The sequence below is a fragment of the Somniosus microcephalus genome, chromosome 2 (genome assembly GCF_052327205.1).
Source record: "Somniosus microcephalus isolate GS21.2 chromosome 2, FLI_Smic_1.0, whole genome shotgun sequence".
Classification (NCBI taxonomy): Eukaryota; Metazoa; Chordata; class Chondrichthyes; order Squaliformes; family Somniosidae; genus Somniosus; species Somniosus microcephalus.
Genome location: NC_140988.1, coordinates 61,899,566 through 61,921,318, shown reverse-complemented (window position 1 = coordinate 61,921,318; position 21,753 = coordinate 61,899,566).

Below are 21,753 nucleotides of genomic sequence, written 5' to 3'. Positions count from 1 at the left end.
TGGTGGGGTAATGCCCATTTGAGATCAACCAATTCATGGACTCACCAGAACCCTCAATGCATTGCCTGGTGTGGTACTGTATCATGCAATCCATGGTTAGCTAATCAGAATGGGAGACACTACTATTGGTCTCAAAGCTCAAGCTAGAGAAGAAAAAATCAGCCTGCTACTGATCACTATCCAATGACCTCTACAGGGATGGGCATCAGATAAGAACAGTTTTAGACTCAGTTGTTAATTTGCCCCTAGCTACACTCACTGTCAAAGTCCACATATGAATAATGACTAGTTGGGTTTGGTACTGAATAGTGATTGATTACTGTGTGTAAATGCAATTCCTGGCATGCTACTGAGCCATCTAATCCAGAAAGGTGGCAGTTTCAATCGCTGGTCTGTGCCAAGTTAGCTAATCGTATGTGGGCAGTGGTGGGCTGCTACAATTGGCCTCAATGTCTCTAGAATAGCCGTGATGTCCATTATGGTAAAATAGCTTGCTGATGCTTGTTGTCTCGGCTCATGTGAAGAATGGCCACCTGGGCAATTTACAAGAAGGCTGTTATGCCCATGACACTGTACTCCATCATATGTCAGTGGAGAGAAAATTAGATTAACCAATTTGATATATGAATCTGTAATCCTCACAGGCCTTTTATTTTAACAAGATTTCATCTCAATTTATTTTTTCTTTTGGAAAAATAGATGTCATCTAATCTGAGCTCCACCACTTTAGTTCCCTAGTGCTCATCAAATTTACTCTGGGAGTAGTTGAGCGCACAAGTTCTTGTGTTTGATCACCAGCCTGTGCTGAGCCAGATAGCCTCAGCAAGGGGCAGCAGCTGTCTTTGGTGCCCCCGGTAAGGGAGTTTCTGGTCTTCATTGCTATTCAGTGGATCCCTGCTGGAAACATGTGTGTGTGTGTTTGGGGGCAGTGGGGGGAGGGGACGGGGCAGTAAGGACAGGATCAGGCTCAGGCGTGATGTCCTGCATGGTCAGATAGCTGCTGACACTCGCTGGCAAAGTTCTCACATGAAGAATGAACACTTGGTTGAGGTACTGGAGGGTGCTTGGCGACTGTGGAACTGTATCCCAGCATGGAGTTAACTACTTCAAGAGAGCAAAAGGAAGAAAGAATTGGATAAGAAAAATCTGAAATTTTCTCTCCCTAGATATATATTTTAACAAGGATCAGTGCTTGGGCCTCAGCTATTTACAATCTATATCAATGACTTAGGTGAGGGGACCGAGTGTAATGTATCCAAGTTTGCTGACGATACAAAGCAAGGTGGGAAAGTAAGTTGTGAGGAGGATGCAAAGAGGCTGCAATGGGATATAGAAGCTTAAGTGAGTGGGCAATAACATGGCAGATGGAATATAATGTGGAGAAATGTGAAGTTATCCACTTTGGTAGGAAAAATAGAAAAGCACAATATTTTTTAAATGGTGAGAGATTGGTAAATGTTGATATTCAGAGGGACCTGGTGTCCTTGTACACAAATCACTGAAAGCTAACATGCAGGTACAGCAAGCAATTAGGAAAGCTGTTATTACTAAAGGATTGGAGTATAAGAGTAAAGAAGTCTTACTGCAATTATATAGGGCCTTGGTGAGACCACACCTGGAGTACTGTGTACAATTTTGGTCTCCTTACCTAGGGAAGGATATACTTGCCTTAGAGGGAGTGCAACGAATGTTCACCAGACTGATTCCTGGGATGGGGGGATTGTCCTATGAGGAGAGATTGAGTAGACTAGCCCTATATTCTCTAGAGTTTAGGAGTAGGTAAGTGATTGGTTGGTGAGTATTTCTCTAGTTTTTAAACTTTAACTCTGTGGTTTATAGTTGCTAAGGTCTTTCTGGTGAAGCGGGGACTGTTGGTAAACCATACAAGTGCCCTAGCGTATATCTTTAATTGGTGGTATTGAATTAATTTAAATTAATTAAAGGGTAAGTCATGTCAGGACAGCCCAGCCCCGTGTTATGCTCCTCTTGCTCTATGTGGGAATTCAGGGACGCTGCCTGTGTCCCTGACGACCATGTGTGCCAGAAATGTATCCAGCTGCAGCTATTAGTAGACCGCATTGCGGCGCTGGAGCTGCGGATGGATGAGTTTTGGAGCATTCGCGATGCTGAGAGGGTCGTGGATAACACGTTTAGTGAGTTGGTCACACCGCAGGTAAGGGCTGCACAGGCAGAAGGGAAATGGGTGACCATCAGGCAGAGCAGTAGAGGCAGGCAGGTAGTGCAGGGGACCCCTGTGGCCCCCTCTCAAACAGGTATACCGATTTGGATACTGTTGAGGGGGATGACTTACCAGAGGAAGGCAGCAGCAGCCAACTTCCTGGCACCAGGGGTGCTTCTGCTGCTCAGGAAGGGAGGAAAAAGAGTGGGAGAGCAATCGTGGTAGGGGATTCTATCGTAAGGGGAACAGATAGGCGTTTCTGTGGCCGTAGACATAACTCCAGGATGGTTTGTTGCCTCCCTGGTGCCAGGGTCAAGGATGTCACTGAACGGCTGCAGGGCATTCTGAAGGGGGAGGGTGAACAGTCAGAGGTCGTGGTTCACATTGGGACCAATGACATGGGTAGGAAGAGGGATGAGGTCCTGCAGCAAGAATTTAGGGAGCTAGGTAGCAGACTAAAGAGCAGGACCTCAAAGGTTGTAATCTCTGGATTACTCCCGGTGCCACGTGCTAGTGAGTATAGGAATAGGAGGATAGAGCAGATGAATGCGTGGCTAAAGAGTTGGTGCAGGAGGGAGGGCTTTAGTTTCCTGGATCACTGGGCCTGCTTCTGGGGAAGGTGGGACTTGTACAAGTCGGACGGGTTGCACCTGAACCAGAACGGGACAAATATCCTTGCGGGGAGGTTTGCTAGCACTGTTCGGGGGGGTTTAAACTAACTTGGCAAGGGGATGGGATACAGAGTGGAGCTATAATAGGGGGTGATGTACAGCCAAATATAGAGGAAAAAATAAGTCAGACTGGAAGGCAGAGCAAATATGTAACGGCAGAAGGGAGTAGGGCAAGGCTAAATGGCATTTATTTTAATGCAAGGAGTCTTACGAATAAGGTGGATGAACTGAAGTTGTTGATGAACACATGGGAGTATGATATTGTTGCTATCACGGAGACATGGTTGAGAGAGGGGCAAGACTGGCAGCTCAATATTCCGGGGTATAGAATCTTCAGGCGAGACAGGGGGGGCGTGAAAGAGGAGGGGGTGTCGCAATATTAATTAAGGAATCAATTACTGCTGTAAGGAGGGATGATATATTAACAGGTTCCTCTAATGAGGCCATATGTGTTGAACTTAAAAACAAAAAGGGGGCTAGCACTTTGCTGGGCGTGTACTATAGGCCCCCAAACAGCCAGGGGGAGATAGAGGAACAGATATGTAGGCAAATCTCAGAGAAGTAATTATAGGGTAATTATAGTGGGGGATTTCAACTTCCCCAATATTAACTGGGATAGTCAAAGTGTGAAAGGCTTAGAGGGTGCAGAATTCTTAAAGTGCATCCAGGAGAGCTTTTTGAGCCAGCATGTAGAAAGTCCTACAAGAGAGGGGGCGGTACTGGACCTAATTCTAGGGAATGTGGCCGGGCAAGTGGTAGAAGTGTTAGTAGGTGAGCACTTTGGTGACAGTGACCATAATTCGGTGAGATTTAAGGTAGTCATGGAAAAGGACAAGGATGGACCGGAAATAAAGGTTCTAAATTGGATGAAGGCCGATTTTAATATGATAAGGCAGAATCTGGCCAATGTGGACTGGGATCAGCTACTTGAAGGAAAATCCACATCAGAGCAATGGGAGTCTTTCAGAAAGGAAATTGAGAGAGTACAATGGCAACATGTTCCCGTAAAGGTCAAGTGTGGGACCAACAAGCCCAGGGAACCTTGGATGTCAAGGGATATACGAGAATGGATTAGGAAAAAAAGGGGGGCTTTTGGCAGATACAAAGGACTAAAGACAGAGGAAGCCCTAGAGGAGTATAAAAAGTGCAGGGGGATATTAAAAAATAAATTAGGAGAGCGAGGGGGGGCCATGAAATAACACTGGCGAGCAAAATAAAGGAAAATCCTAAGGTGTTTTATAAGTATATTAAGGGCAAGAGGATAACTAGGGAAAGAGTAGGGCCCATTAGGGACCAAAGTGGCAAGCTGTGTGTAGAGCCAGAAGATGTAGGTGGGGTTTTAAATGAATTTTTTGCATGTGTTCACTATGGAGAAGGACGATGTGGACATAGAAATCGGGCAGGGGGACTGTGATATACTTGAACATATTAGCATCGAGAGGGAAGAGGTACTAGCGGTTTTAGCAGGCTAAATCCCCAGGCCCGGACGAGATGTATCCCAGGCTGCTGTGTGAGGCAAAGGAGGAGATTGCAGGGGCTCTGACACAAATTTTCAGAACCTCTCTGGCCACAGGGGATGTGCCAGAGGACTGGAGAACAGCTAACGTAGTACCATTATTCAAGAAGGGTAGTCGGGATAAACCAGGGAATTACAGGCCAGTGAGCCCAACATCAGTGGTAGGGAAATTATTGGAAAAAATTCTGAGGGACAGAATTAGTCTCCACTTGGAGAGGCAAGGATTAATTAGGGGTAGCCAGCATGGCTTTGTCAAGGGAAGATCATGTCTGACCAATTTGATTGAATTTTTCAAGGGGGTGACTAGGTGTGTGGATGAGGGTAGTGCAGTGGATGTGGTTTACATGGATTTCAGTAAGGCTTTTGATAAAGTCCCGCATAGGAGACTGGTCAGGAAGGTAAGAGCCCATGGGATCCAGGGTGCCTTGGCACATTGGATCCAAAACTGGCTTAGTGGCAGAAGGCAGGGGGTGATGGTGGAAGGTTGTTTTTGTGACTGGAAGCCTGTGTCCAGTGGGGTACTGCAGGGATCGGTGCTGGGTCCCTTGCTATTTGTGGTCTACATTAATGATTTGGATGTGAATGTAAAAGGTATGATCAGTAAGTTCGCAGATGACACGAAAATTGGTGGGGTGGTAAATAGCGAGGAGGGAAGCCTCAGGCTACAGGACGATATAGATGGGTTGGTCAGATGGGCGGAACAGTGGCAAATGGAATTTAACCCTGAAAAGTGTGAGGTGATGCATTTTGGACGGACTAACAAGGCAAGGGAATACACAATGAATGGTAAGACCCTAGGAAAGACAGAGGATCAGAGGGACCTTGGTGTGCATGTACATAGATCCCTGAAGGCAGCAGAACAGGTGGATAAGGTGGTTAAAAAGGCATATGGGATACTTGCCTTCATTAGCCGAGGCATAGAATATAAGAGCAGGGAGGTTATGATGGAGCTGTACAAAACGCTGGAAAGGCCACAGCTGGAGTACTGTGTGCAGCTCTGGTTGCCACACTATATGAAGGATGTGATTGCTTTGGAGAGGGTGCAGAGGAGATTTACCAGGATGTTACCTGGGCTGGAGCGCTTCAGCTTTGAAGGAAGACTGGACAGGCTGGGGTTGTTTTCCTTGGAGCAGAGAAGGCTGAGGGGGGACCTGATTGAGGTGTACAAAATTATGAGGGGCATAGATAGGGTAGATAGAAAGGAACTTTTCCCCTTAGTAGAGGGGTCAATAACAAGGGGGCATAGATTCAAGGTAAGGGGCAGGAGGTTTAGAGAGGATTTGAGGAAAAACTTTTTCACCCAGAGGGTTGTTGGAATCTGGAACTCACTGCCTGAAAGGGTGGTAGAGGCAGGAACCCTCACAACATTCAAGAAGCATTTGGATGAGCACTTGAAATGCCATAGCATACAAGGCTACGGACCAAATGCTGGAAAATGGGATTAGATTAGACAGGGCTTGATGGCCGGCGCGGACGCGATGGGCCGAAGGGCCTCTTTCTGTGCTGTATAACTCTATGACTCTATGACTCTATCTATGACTGAGAGGTGATCTCATTGAAACTTATAAAATTCTTAAGGGACTTGACAGGGTAGGCGCTGGGAGGATGTTTCCCCTGGCTGGGGAGTCCAGAACCAGGGGTCACATAAGGGGTCGGCCATTTAGGACAGAGATGAGGAGAAATTTCTTCACTTAGAGGGTGGTGAATCTTTGGAATTCTCTGCCTTGGAGGGCTATGGAGGCTCAGTCGTTGAGTATCTTCAAGACAGAGATCGATAGATTTTTGGATTATAAGGAAATCAAGGAATATGGGAAAAGTGTGAGAAGGTGTAGTTGAGGTAGAAGATCAGCCATAATATTATTGAATGGCAGAGCAGGCTCGAGGAGATGAATGCTCTATTCCTGCTCCTATTTCTTATACTCTTAACAGATATTGTAGATAAAAAAACTGTAAAGTTAATGGATATATCAAACTGGTTAATCTTTGTGCTGTTTTCAGCTGAAGACACTTACTCATAATGGGATACAGTTCAATAGGAAGCGGCAGCATGGTTTTAAATTGCTCAGTTGGCCATTCTTCATGTGTGAGGCTAAACAGTAAGATTCAGCAGGATATTCAAGGTAGAGTGTATGACAGCCCAGTCCTGTCCTGTCCTCGGCTGTAAGGATGATTTCCTCCAATCACTATGTACAATGACTTGATAAATAAATGTGTGATGTCCTCATCAATAGCCCAGATTTTCCTGACAAAATAACAGTGAGACTAATGGCGCTCGCTGTTATTTATGCACAAATGATACATCAACTTCAGGTGAAGAGTAGATGTGCAGTTAAACTCAAATATCCAAAAGCTGCTGCACAAGTTGCGCCACTCCATTGTTAGCCAAGCGAAAACGACATCTCGCTGTCTGCCTCACCATTGATATTCAGTGAATGTTGTGAAGTTACTGTATTTGCACGGTAGATACAAACTAAATTCACCACAGAAAGTTAAGTCTTGTCCATTCCAGTCTAAGTGCCCTTTTAACGATGCAGTGACTTGCTTACTGCCAAATAACCTCTCTGGCACTGAAAATTAATTATTACAGGTGTGGAGTCTCATTCCATCAGGTTTTAATTGTTATTGGAGGTTTTTTAAATGTCAATTTTTTTTTCTTTTCCTTTCTGTCTCTTTTTTCTCTCTCAGTCCAATCTTTCTTGCCCTCTCTATTTCTTTCTGAACCTGATTTGCCATTGAATTCACCCACTCTAATTTACACAGATGCCGTTAGATTCCCTCCTACAACAAATTTTGGCCCAATTATTCCTCGTGAAATCTAAACACATTCCACAAGAAATTTCACATTTATTTATGGTGTGTCTATACATAGTAACTGGAGGAAATTATCCCAATAATGTTCCTAAGGGCAAAAAACTGGAAAGAGAAAATGCTGGAAAAACTCAGCGGATCAGTCGGCATCTGTCGAAAGAACTGACGAGGTATCAGGTGTGGACCCTGAACTCACCCATTCTCTCCACACCTGCTGACTGACCTGCATTCAACATTTTCTGATTCATAGTTGGGTACCACCCCTGGTATTGGGTGCAAGGAACCTTGGCCAGCTCACAGCAGTCTCCCGTACCATGTCGTGGTCCAACAGTGAGTGGTCCCTCCGCCCAGTATCTATCTGCGTCTGTGCCCGTTAGTGTAGTGATGCTGTTGAGTGTCATGACTATTAATGTTAATAAACTGATAAATAATGGTCGGAACTCTGTTGCTTACCTGCTGCCTCACTTGGTGGCGCTAATTTTCCAGTTAGAAAAACACCGAGATCCTAATTTTAACTCATTAATTGTGTTTTACTGAATAAATATATATTAAGATGTTTTGATAACGTCCAGCTTAAGCGGTCCATTTATTTCACAGCCTGAAGAATTCAATAATGCGTCGACTTCGGAGATTCTTAAAACTATTAAATTAAGCAAATTAATTTCGAAAGTAAAATTAGGATTTTAATATGTGCTTTCCTGTGCATCATAAATGGTTTTCTTTCTGGTATCTTCCACTCGAGGGTTTAACAATCAAATAAAAGTTGAGAATAATTAAAAGTTAAATAATCGAATATCCCAGTCTAATTCTAACCTCTGCCATTTTACTGTTACAGTGTCATTTTTTTCGGAACCGCGTTAATGTGGAGACACTGCCGCTTAATCTCGTGTTAGATGCCCAGGATACATTTGAAGTATCATTGTATCATTTATTTCAAACATCTTACAAAAGTTGCATTGCGCTTAAATAAAAGCGAGACACCATTCTGCGGCAAAATTCATTCGAAATATCTTTAAGACTTCTGATATAGTTTATCCGCCTTTACTAGAATTTGCTCAATGCCATTTTCGTGAAATAACAAAATTCACACAATGGCCGGATTAAACGAATTAAATGATTCCGTGCAACGAATAAAAGTACTTACATGGTGTAGGGGTATCCATATGCATCCCTGTCCTCCGCTCTTGGGTTGTAATAGTGTGAACCCAAATCCCCATTCTCCTCCTTCCAGTCCCGCCGGTTCACTTCATAAAAGGACACTCGTGTCTGCTCCTGACACCTTCTATCTTCCTCTGACATTCAGGCTGACGAGTCGTTCACACCAATATATATAGAAAAGTAGAATTAATCACGTTTCAGTGCCCAGCTGGGGCTGATATTCCCCTGCTGCAGAGGGATTTCTCCTTGAGCCGGATAAGCTGCTAGTGGGACTGGCGCAGATTCACTCGGGAAGTGTCACAGTGACACTGACCAACCTGCTCCAGTCCTGCCCAACCCCCTCCCTGAGTGAGTGAGACACGGTGATGCTGAGCAACAGCAAGGGACCAGATTGTCACCAATCAACCAACAACAAAAAAACAACCAGCTGGTTAACACAATAGACAAACGGAACAACCAACACTTCCCTCAGGTGAAATCATGTGGGTCAGAAATACAGCAACAGTCAGCTGCCCCGCTCACAGAACCAACATTGCCAGCAAAGTACAGCAAACGCGGGATTTTGGAACCCGCTCATCGTCGCAGAGGGAGAGCCACCTCCGAGAAGCGGAAGAGCAAACACGCGGTACAGAAGGGAAAGTCTCAAGTCACGACAAAGGGTCACTGTTCTGGAGACACACACACAGGCAGGGACACTGAGGTTAGTGGGCGGTCAGTCACTGGTGAGTGAGGGCGCTGAGGAGTTCAGGATCAATCACCAGAAATGGATATTAGCTGTGCAAAAATCTGATTCCGTGAAGTGGAAATGGCCAGTACATCGCAGTTAAATATTAGGACGAGACAGCAGATGGATCAGTAACCGCTCAGGGTGGAGAGTGTGGGAGGATTACACTGAACAAAACCACTGGGCACCGCCAAACGCTCAGCTATTCAATGAGCGCTGTGCCCGCGAAAGAGAAGGGCACGAAATATTAGAGCATCTATCGCTGTCAGAATATTCGTTTACATATCAAGAGACCAGTCACTTTTTATGTGTGTTTGTGTTTTCGGATGTGAGTGCACCGTCAAGGATCAGACTCAAACCAAACTACGCTAATCATAAATCACAATCGTGGTAAATATTTTCCTTTGTGGATTGGGATTAAGATTGCAGAATTGGGAGATTCATCAATAAGAACTGGTTTGCCGTTTTTACTGATGGAACAATAGCTGCAAAACAAGGCAAAGATCGGGAATTCCCTGAAAAACAAATTGACTTGAATGAAAGTTACCAGATTGGTTCATCCATTTTCAAATCCTAAACCAAAAACTTATATTTTGTTATTCTGTAGTTTTTTTTTAAATTATGCTTTCATCTTGAATTTATTTCCCCTATATATCTGCAACAATACCAGCATCATGGTTACAACTCCCCATCTATCTTGGAATCATGGTGGTGTTATTTTCAAAATGTGTACTTGCTATGTGGTTGTTTGCTAGTTAGTTACTGTAGAATTTTGCTGGAATGGAGATTAATATCTTCATATTTAGACTGTCATTTGAATAATTATCAAGTATAAAGGAAATTCTGATGCCAAGGATTGAGCATGGGACCAATGCTGATAAGCATAAACTGAGAGAAGCAATTAAATATATTCTCTCTGAATCTTTTCCTCCACCAATTTTTCTCAGTAACTGAAAATTCTATGTCAAACATAAAGTTTTAAGTGTAATAAAAACGGGGGGAAATTACATATTTCTCAATAACATGATTGAACCTATGTATAAAATTGTCTTTTTGATTGGCTTCATAAATGGGTTTTTTTATGAAGGCCTTTCTCAAAAGCCTAGAATTGAAGATTACATTTTGATTTAAGGTGCCTGCCTTGGCTCAGTGGGAGCACTCTTGCCTTTGAGTCAGAAGATTGTAGGTTCAAGCCCTACTCCAAGAGACTTGTGCACATATTCTAAGCTGGCACTTCAGTGCAATACTGCACTGTAAGAGATGCTGTCCTTCAGATGAGACTTTAAAGTCTGATTCCATTTGCCCTCTCAAGCGGACATAAAAGATCCCACAGCATTACTCCTCTGGTACTTGTTCCACCCCTCATGCCTCTCCTTTAAAATCCATGTGCTCACCCAAGCTTCACCTTAAGTTTCTTTTAAGATATCATATGGAACTCGCTACCACAGGGAGTGGTTGAAGCGAATAGTATAGATGCATATAAGGGGAGGCTGGACAAACATATGAAGGAGGAGGGAATAGAGGGTTATGCTGATAGATTTAGATGAGGAAAGACGGGAGGAGGCTTGAGTGGAGCATAAACACCGGCATGGACTGGTTGGGCCGACTGGCCTGTTTCTGTGCTGTATATCCTATGTAATCCTATGTAATATCCTATAAAATCATCATTGTCTACTGCTTCTCATTGAGGTATCCTCTTTCCTTTCCCTCAGCTTTTGCACTGAAGGACTCCTTGATTATTTTAATTTTAATTTTAGCTCCTCACACTCTCTTCTGCATTTACTGAATTCTCCATGTAAATTTACCATATTCACAGTCACCCCCTCAATTTTGCTACCTCCCATATCTTCTCTACTCCCATAGATGGTATCACAGAAAAGGCTGTCTCCAACCATTTCCTTGTATCCCTCACCAGTTACACACCTCAACGCCCTTCCAATCCCACTTCCTTCTGTATCTGCCGCTGGAAAAAATTCTCCCTCCAAGTTATTTACAACTACAATTTCAAACTCCCAAGTGCCTAATCCTTGGCCCTTCATTTTCCACAGTATCTGTGTAGCCTCAATCTGTTGAACCATTCCCTCATATCCATCTTTTATGTCCCTATCCCCAGCAAAACCTTTACCCTCTCCCATCCTGATCGATCCTACTGGTACGGTCCTCATCTTTGCTCCCTCAAGTCCAAGAGTATACCTGGCACACCGCTGGTTTAGCCATCCATCACTAGATCTGGCTGGACCACAGCAAGAGCTAACGGACCTCACTCTCCTCTGCCAAAACTGCTCACTACTTGGCTTCTTTTCTCTACTACCAAACATCTCTTTAAACCCCTCTCCCTTGCTCCCTCCACCCTCACCTCCAAAAACGTTCATGGAGCTCATGAATTCTTTGTCACTAACATTGAGATCATCTATTCAGCTGCCACTGCTGCTTCCCTCTGTCGCTTTGTCCACAAAGCCAAAACTTCCCCAGGCTTCCTCCTACCTTAGACCTGTACCCATGTTTCTCTCCTACCTCCCCTCATGTCCTCTCCAAGCTCTTAGTATCATAAGATCTATCTCCTGCTCCCTTGACCCTATTGCCACTAAACTGTTGACCATCCAACTTCCCTTCCTGCCCACCCATGTTAGCAAACACTGTAAATGGTTCCTACTCCTCAGTTACTGTCCCCTCCCTTTGAAAACCAATGTCATTACCTCCTTCTCAAAAATTCACCCTCGCCCCTTCTGCCCTTGCAAATTACCACCCCCATCTCCAACCCTCTTTTCCTCTCTAAAGTTTATGAATGTGTTGCTGTCTCCAAAATCTACCCCCATCTTTCCCATAACTCTCTCATTTCCATCCCTGCCACAGCACCAAAACAGCCCTAACCAAAGTCACAAATGACTTCCTCTGTGACTATGATTGTGATGCATTATCACTCCATGTCCTCTTCGACCTTGCTGCAGCCTTTGACATGGTTGATCATGCCATCCTCTTTCAATGCCTTTCTCCTGTTGTCCAGCTCAGTGGAATTGCCCTCGTTAGTTCCACTTTTAACTGACTGTTCATAGCCATAGCACCTCCAGCAATGGTTTCTCTTCCTGCCCCAGCACTATTAAATCTGGAGTGCTACAAGGATCTATCCTTGGCCCCCTCCTCTTCCAAATCACATACTGCCCTTTGGCAACATCATCGACGACATGGTGGACATGTGGTCAGTTTACACATGTATGCTGATGACACACAGCTCTATCTCTTCACAACATCTCTTGTCCCTCTATGATGTCAGACTGATTGTGCGTTATCCTGTCTTGGATGAGTTGCAAATTCCTACAGTTAAACATTGGGAAGACTGAAGCCATCATCGTCGGTCCAACCACAAACTCATATGAAAAGGGCCTAATGCCTGTTTCAGGTGGGGGCCCTGGATGCCTATACCAATATGGCATGTGGTGGATGCCTGTACCAATATGGCATGTGGTGCACATTCTGCCTGCCATATTGGAGGCTTAGGCACCCATGCCCTGAACGTTGGCAAGACCAAGGAGCTCATCGTGGACTTCAGAAGCCACCGAGGGAACCACCGCCCCATCAGCATAGACGGGACACAAGTGGAAGTCGTCAGTTGCTTCCGATTCCTGGGACTGCAGATCTCCGATGACCTGGCCTGGAACCACAATACTGAGGCCATGCTGAAGAAGGCACACCAGCACCTCTACCCTCTACGGTGCCTGAGGAAATGTGGCATAAGCACACAGTGGCTTGTGAACTTTTACCGCGGCACCATGGAGAGCGTTCTGACGGGTGGTGTCAACGTGTGGTATGGTAACACCACTGCACAGGACAGGAAAGCCATCCAGAGGGTTGTGAGGATGGCAGAAAAGATCATCGGGTGTGCACTTCCGTCCATCAAGGAGATCTTCCAGACCAGGTGTCGGAACAAGGCCCGCTCCATCATCCAGGACCCCAATCACCCCGGGCACGAACTGTTCTCCCTCCTGCGGTCCGGCCGTCGGTACCGCAGCATCCGAACCAGGACCAGCAGGTTCAAGAACAGTTTCTACCCACAGGCAGTGCGCCTACTGAACTGCTAACCACACTGCCCCACATATCATAGTCATATTCTCCCCCCCACCCTGGAACTGTATATCACATGAACCGTGAGTGCACAAGAACATTCTTGATCACTGGACTGTGTGCACATAGGACTCTTGTACCTCAACCTTAACTTATAACTTATAGAACTTATAACTCATTTGTACATTGCACACTGCATTTTAACTTATACTTATTTATTATACTTATACTACCATATACTTATCATATTATATTATTATTACTTCTAGTGGTAATAGTGGCTTTTTGCACTATTCATCATATCCTGCAACTTGGACTGTCATTGCTATGCTTATTTGCTTACTGTTTCTATATTTATACTTGTTTTTACTTTTGCTTTTTATATTTATACTTATATTGTGGGAGTGAGTGGGGAGTAAGCATTCCATTGTACCAGTTACATATGGCAATAAAATAATCTTGAATCTTGAATCTTGAATTTAGTGCCCAATAAATGGGCACAGAGTCATTGAATTTCTAGGCCAAAGAATATAAGAGATTGATAGCAAGAGTAAGAGTGAGAGATTATGAAAGACAGAGTGAAAATATGCAGAGAAGGAGACAGGATGTGAGTATGAGAGAGAAAGAATGTGTAACCCATCATGACCTGTTCCCACCCTTCAGACTCACCCTCAGCCTGTTCCAGCCATCAGGTGGCAACCTCACTGCCACATGAAAGAAAACAAAAGACTTGTATTTCTATCGTGCCTTTCACGACTACCAGATGTCCCAAAGCGCTTTACGGCCAATGAAGTACTTTTTGAAGTGTAGTCACTGTTGTAATGCAGGAAATGCAGCAGTCAATTTGCACACAGCAAGCTCCCACAAACATCAATGTGATAATGGCCAGATAACCTATTTTTATCTTAGTGATGTTGATTCAATGACATGATCCCATGACATCAGTCTAAAGCCAGTGTTAAGCAAGAAAAGCACATTAAGTATTGTATTTGCCAACAGTGGATTTTGCACTTAAAAACCAGCTATAGACTGGGCTGAATACGTGGGAGCTCACAGGGAAGTGGGTACTTGATGGACCACCTCTCCAGTCCTGTCAAATGCCAAGAACACCCTAATGTCCCCAGGCTGTGGGACCTTGTGCCCAATACTATCAGGTTCAGAAACCAATTCCTTAATGATAACAAACCCTGCAACTCCCTCAAGCTACCAGCCCTGGCTGTCAAACATGCCTCTAGTGCTATGAACCTTAGGTTCACCCTCCACAGTACTGCCATATCCTGGAACCATCCAACAATGCTATCAATACCTTGCTAACTGCTGCTAAATGCCTCTTACTATTCTTTGCCGCACTGCTAAACCCCAGATACCTATCTCTAATCTGCTACATACGTGTGTCTTGTGTCTAACACACGCCCATCACATTCTAGACCTCACACTTCAAAGTGTCGCACTTTGTTATAGATGTAAAACAACAAGTAAACTAGGATTCACCTAAGGCTGTGTTTACTCAACAACAATTAGACTCTTTGGACTTAAAAGGACATATATCCACCTTCGCATACTACATTATGCATTACGATGTACAACATTCACCCTTTTCCATTGTCTTTGTTACCCACCACAAACTCCATTCTTTAGCCACGTCTGAGGCTGAACCAAACCTTTCTCAACCTTGGTGTCGTATTTGACCCAGAGATGATTTACCAATGACATATCCACTCCATTACCAAGATTGCCTACTTCCACCTTCATAACATCACCCATCTCCGCCCCTGCCTTAGCTCACCTGCTGCTGAAACCCTCATCTATGCCTTTATTACCTCTCGACTTGACTATTCCGATGCTCTCCTGGCCAGACTCCAACCTACCATTCTCCGTAAACTTGAGCTTATCTAAAACTCTGCAGCCCGTATTCCAAGTTGCACCAAGTCCCATTCACCCAACACCCCTGTGCTCACTGACCGACACTGGCTCCCGGTCCGGCAATGCTTCAATTTAAAAATGATCATCCTTGTTTTCAAATCCCTTCATGGCCTTGCCCCTCCCTAACTCTGTAACCTCCTACAACCCTCCGAGATCTCTGTGCTCCTCTAATTCTGGCCTCTTGCGCATTTCTGATTTGCATCACTCTACCATTGGCGACCATGCCTTCAGCTGCCTAGGTACTAAATTCTGGAATTCCCTCGCTAATATCTCCTTATGTGACTTGGTGTCAAATTTTGTTTGATAACACTCCTGTGAAGCACCTTGGGACATTTTACTATGTTAAAGGTGCTATATAAATGCAAGTTGTTGTTGTTGTTTTATCTATCCACAATCTAGCAAAATTCCTTCTTCAGTAAAGAGTTGCAGTAATGGTTCAGAACCGTGATATATTGTAAATGTTATTGATGACAGGCCTACTATTGTGACCACTGATTGGCTTTGGTTTGTAAATTTGTTTTTAATTTTTTTAAAGTATATTGTCCCTCGAGTCCTCTCATTAACATCCCCATTCTTTGTCATACAGAAGTGGCCCAGGATGAATTGCTTCTAGTTTTCCTTCTCTCCCTGTGAGGAAGCACCTGGCTTCCATTCCAACAGGGTTGAAATAAATAACTCCCCACCTGGGGAATGATGGGTACTAACCCACACCCTAACCAATATGTGGCCTGGTACTTGGTGTCACAGTGCATTCTGCCATTACATCATCTCAAGAAAACACAATTTATTAGGATATACTGTGCTGTGAGCTCCTCTCAACATTGTGTTTATTAAGGAAAATGTGTACCACAGTGCTCCTGAGATTGGAAATGTATCCCATCAGAGTGTAACAGTTGTAACTGGCAGTTCTGGTAGACAATTTAAATGTGTTGTGTAATCATGCAAATTTTTATTTTGTGGAAATCAAAAAAAACACAAGATTGCGTTGTGCATTGGATCTCTGTTAATGTCATTTCAGTTTCCAGGTAAAATGTGACCATAACTTTAAAGTGATAATATAAGGTTCACAGCAATATGGTGTTATTTTCTCCAGGTAACTGTTCTAGAGGAATAAGCTTTCAATGAAATCAATAAAGAATAAACCAACCAATTTGTACAGTCACTGCATTTGCAACTTTGTGGAAATTTTGACAACACTGCCTGGCTAAAGAACGGAGTTTGTGGTGGATAACAAAGACAATGGCATCTGAAGGATATGACATGAGAACAATAATAAATTGTAGGTATGTGTGAAAATAATGTCCGAGAAACGCGACCTTGCAACACAGGTTTTTTGGATACTCCTAATATGGCGGGCAGGAAGCGTGTACACATTTCTGGCTGGAAGTGCGCCGCCCGCCATATTGAATTAGGTGGTTACTCTGGCGTCAGGAGCATTTAAGTGGGGGAATCGTTAATTTAAATTAGGGTCCACGCTTCTTGCAGGACCTGTTATCAATTTTCAAATGCCCTAGCACTGAGCATGCACAGCACGACATGGTGCTAACAGGCAGGAAGGCCCGCTCACCAGCGCTATTTAAAAGGCTCATGCAGTACTTATAGATTAGTTGCTGTGCAGGAGACGATATCCACAGCCGCTATTCAAGGAGCTCTTCTCCTACATTAACCTTACTCAGGAGCAATGTATGAGGGGCCTTCACTTCACCAAGGCAGCTGTCACTGAGCTATGTCACAACTCGAGCCTTGTACCAGGGCATGGACTTTACTGCCTGTGGCTGTCAACGTCATCATGGCGTTTGACCTTTATGCCACAGACTGCAACAGGTGGCATCAGCAACATCTCCCAGTTCACAGTCCATCGATGTATCAGGGAGGTCACCGAGGCTCTGTACAGTTCACAGTCCATCGATGTATCAGGAAGGTCACCGAGGCTCTGTACAGTTCACAGTCCATCGATGTATCAGGGAGGTCACCGAGGCTCTGTACAGTTCTCAGTCCATGGATGTATCAGGGAGGTCACCGAGGCTCTGTACAGTTCACAGTCCATGGATGTATCAGGGAGGTCACCGAGGCTCTGTACAGTTCACAGTCCATGGATGTATCAGGAAGGTCACCGAGGCTCTGTACAGTTCACAGTCCATGGATGTATCAGGGAGGTCACCGAGGCTCTGTACAGTTCACAGTCCATGGATGTATCAGGGAGGTCACCGAGGCTCTGTACAGTTCACAGTCCATGGATGTATCAGGGAGGTCATCGAGGCTCTGTACAGTTCACAGTCCATGGATGTATCAGGGAGGTCACCGAGGCTCTGTACAGTTCAGAGTCCATGGATGTATCAGGGAGGTCACCAAGGCTCTGTACAGTTCTCAGTCCATGGATGTATCAGGGAGGTCACCGAGGCTCTGTACAGTTCACAGTCCATGGATGTATCAGGGAGGCCACTGAGGCTCTGTACAGTTCACAGTCCATGGATGTATCAGAGAGGTCACCAAGGCTCTGTACAGTTCACAGTCCATGGATGTATCAGGGAGGTCACCGAGGCTCTGTACAGTTCACAGTCCATCGATGTATGAGGGAGGTCACCGAGGCTCTGTACAGTTCACAGTCCATGGATGTATCAGGGAGGTCACCAAGGCTCTGTACAGTTCACAGTCCATGGAGGTATCAGGGAGGTCACCGAGGCTCTGTACAGTTCACAGTCCATCGATGTATGAGGGAGGTCACCGAGGCTCTGTACAGTTCACAGTCCATGGATGTATCAGGGAGGTCACCGAGGCTCTGTACAGTTCACAGTCCATGGATGTATCAGGGAGGTCACCGAGGCTCTGTACAGTTCACAGTCCATGGATGTATCAGGGAGGTCACCGAGGCTCTGTACAGTTCACAGTCCATCGATGTATCAGGGAGGTCACCGAGGCTCTGTACAGTTCACAGTCCATGGATGTATCAGGGAGGTCACCAAGGCTCTGTACAGTTCACAGTCCATCGATGTATCAGGAAGGTCACTGAGGCTCTGTACAGTTCACAGTCCATGGATGTATGAGGGAGGTCACCGAGGCTCTGTACAGTTCACAGTCCATCGATGTATGAGGGAGGTCACCGAGGCTCTGTACAGTTCACAGTCCATGGATGTATGAGGGAGGTCACCGAGGCTCTGTACAGTTCACAGTCCATGGATGTATCAGGGAGGTCACCAAGGCTCTGTACAGTTCACAGTCCATGGATGTATCAGGGAGGTCACCGAGGCTCTGTACAGTTCAGAGTCCATGGATGTATCAGGGAGGTCACCAAGGCTCTGTACAGTTCACAGTCCATGGATGTATCAGGGAGGTCACCGAGGCTCTGTACAGTTCACAGTCCATCGATGTATGAGGGAGGTCACCGAGGCTCTGTACAGTTCACAGTCCATGGATGTATGAGGGAGGTCACCGAGGCTCTGTACAGTTCACAGTCCATGGATGTATCAGGGAGGTCACCGAGGCTCTGTACAGTTCACAGTCCATGGATGTATGAGGGAGGTCACCGAGGCTCTGTACAGTTCACAGTCCATGGATGTATCAGGGAGGTCACCGAGGCTCTGTACAGTTCACAGTCCATGGATGTATCAGGGAGGTCACCGAGGCTCTGTACAGTTCACAGTCCATGGATGTATGAGGGAGGTCACCGAGGCTCTGTGCAGTTCACAGTCCATGGATGTATGAGGGAGGTCACCGAGGCTCTGTACAGTTCACAGTCCATGGATGTATCAGGGAGGTCACCGAGGCTCTGTACAGTTCACAGTCCATCGATGTATGAGGGAGGTCACCGAGGCTCTGTACAGTTCACAGTCCATCGATGTATGAGGGAGGTCACCGAGGCTCTGTACAGTTCACAGTCCATCGATGTATGAGGGAGGTCACCGAGGCTCTGTACAGTTCACAGTCCATGGATGTATCAGGGAGGTCACCGAGGCTCTGTACAGTTCACAGTCCATGGATGTATGAGGGAGGTCACCAAGGCTCTGTACAGTTCACAGTCCATGGATGTATCAGGGAGGTCACCGAGGCTCTGTACAGTTCACAGTCCATCGATGTATGAGGGAGGTCACCAAGGCTCTGTACAGTTCACAGTCCATCGATGTATGAGGGAGGTCACCGAGGCTCTGTACAGTTCACAGTCCATGGATGTATCAGGGAGGTCACCGAGGCTCTGTACAGTTCACAGTCCATGGATGTATGAGGGAGGTCACCGAGGCTCTGTACAGTTCACAGTCCATGGATGTATCAGGGAGGTCACCAAGGCTCTGTACAGTTCACAGTCCATGGATGTATCAGGGAGGTCACCGAGGCTCTGTACAGTTCAGAGTCCATGGATGTATCAGGGAGGTCACCGAGGCTCTGTACAGTTCACAGTCCATCGATGTATGCGGGAGGTCACCGAGGCTCTGTACAGTTCACAGTCCATGGATGTATGAGGGAGGTCACCGAGGCTCTGTACAGTTCACAGTCCATGGATGTATCAGGGAGGTCACCGAGGCTCTGTACAGTTCACAGTCCATGGATGTATGAGGGAGGTCACCGAGGCTCTGTACAGTTCACAGTCCATCGATGTATGAGGGAGGTCACCGAGGCTCTGTACAGTTCACAGTCCATGGATGTATCAGGGAGGTCACCGAGGCTCTGTACAGTTCACAGTCCATCGATGTATGAGGGAGGTCACCGAGGCTCTGTACAGTTCACAGTCCATCGATGTATGAGGGAGGTCACCGAGGCTCTGTACAGTTCACAGTCCATCGATGTATGAGGGAGGTCACCGAGGCTCTGTACAGTTCACAGTCCATGGATGTATGAGGGAGGTCACCGAGGCTCTGTACAGTTCACAGTCCATGGATGTATCAGGGAGGTCACCGAGGCTCTGTACAGTTCACAGTCCATGGATGTATGAGGGAGGTCACCGAGGCTCTGTACAGTTCACAGTCCATGGATGTATCAGGGAGGTCACCGAGGCTCTGTACAGTTCACAGTCCATGGATGTATCAGGGAGGTCACCGAGGCTCTGTACAGTTCACAGTCCATGGATGTATGAGGGAGGTCACCGAGGCTCTGTGCAGTTCACAGTCCATGGATGTATGAGGGAGGTCACCGAGGCTCTGTACAGTTCACAGTCCATGGATGTATCAGGGAGGTCACCGAGGCTCTGTACAGTTCACAGTCCATCGATGTATGAGGGAGGTCACCGAGGCTCTGTACAGTTCACAGTCCATCGATGTATGAGGGAGGTCACCGAGGCTCTGTACAGTTCACAGTCCATCGATGTATGAGGGAGGTCACCGAGGCTCTGTACAGTTCACAGTCCATGGATGTATCAGGGAGGTCACCGAGGCTCTGTACAGTTCACAGTCCATGGATGTATGAGGGAGGTCACCAAGGCTCTGTACAGTTCACAGTCCATGGATGTATCAGGGAGGTCACCGAGGCTCTGTACAGTTCACAGTCCATCGATGTATGAGGGAGGTCACCAAGGCTCTGTACAGTTCACAGTCCATCGATGTATGAGGGAGGTCACCGAGGCTCTGTACAGTTCACAGTCCATGGATGTATCAGGGAGGTCACCGAGGCTCTGTACAGTTCACAGTCCATGGATGTATGAGGGAGGTCACCGAGGCTCTGTACAGTTCACAGTCCATGGATGTATCAGGGAGGTCACCAAGGCTCTGTACAGTTCACAGTCCATGGATGTATCAGGGAGGTCACCGAGGCTCTGTACAGTTCAGAGTCCATGGATGTATCAGGGAGGTCACCGAGGCTCTGTACAGTTCACAGTCCATCGATGTATGCGGGAGGTCACCGAGGCTCTGTACAGTTCACAGTCCATGGATGTATGAGGGAGGTCACCGAGGCTCTGTACAGTTCACAGTCCATGGATGTATCAGGGAGGTCACCGAGGCTCTGTACAGTTCACAGTCCATGGATGTATGAGGGAGGTCACCGAGGCTCTGTACAGTTCACAGTCCATCGATGTATGAGGGAGGTCACCGAGGCTCTGTACAGTTCACAGTCCATGGATGTATCAGGGAGGTCACCGAGGCTCTGTACAGTTCACAGTCCATCGATGTATGAGGGAGGTCACCGAGGCTCTGTACAGTTCACAGTCCATCGATGTATGAGGGAGGTCACCGAGGCTCTGTACAGTTCACAGTCCATCGATGTATGAGGGAGGTCACCGAGGCTCTGTACAGTTCACAGTCCATGGATGTATCAGGGAGGTCACCGAGGCTCTGTACAGTTCACAGTCCATGGATGTATCAGGGAGGTCACCGAGCCTCTGTACAGTTCAGAGTCCATGGATGTATCAGGGTGGTCACCAAGGCTCTGTACAGTTCACAGTCCATCGATGTATCAGGGAGGTCACCGAGGCTCTGTACAGTTCACAGTCCATCGATGTATGAAGGAGGTCACCGAGGCTCTGTACAGTTCACAGTCCATCGATGTATGAGGGAGGTCACCGAGGCTCTGTACAGTTCACAGTCCATGGATGTATGAGGGAGGTCACCGAGGCTCTGTACAGTTCACAGTCCATGGATGTATCAGGGAGGTCACCGAGGCTCTGTACAGTTCACAGTCCATCGATGTATGAGGGAGGTCACCGAGGCTCTGTACAGTTCACAGTCCATGGATGTATGAGGGAGGTCACCGAGGCTCTGTACTGTTCACAGTCCATGGATGTATCAGGGAG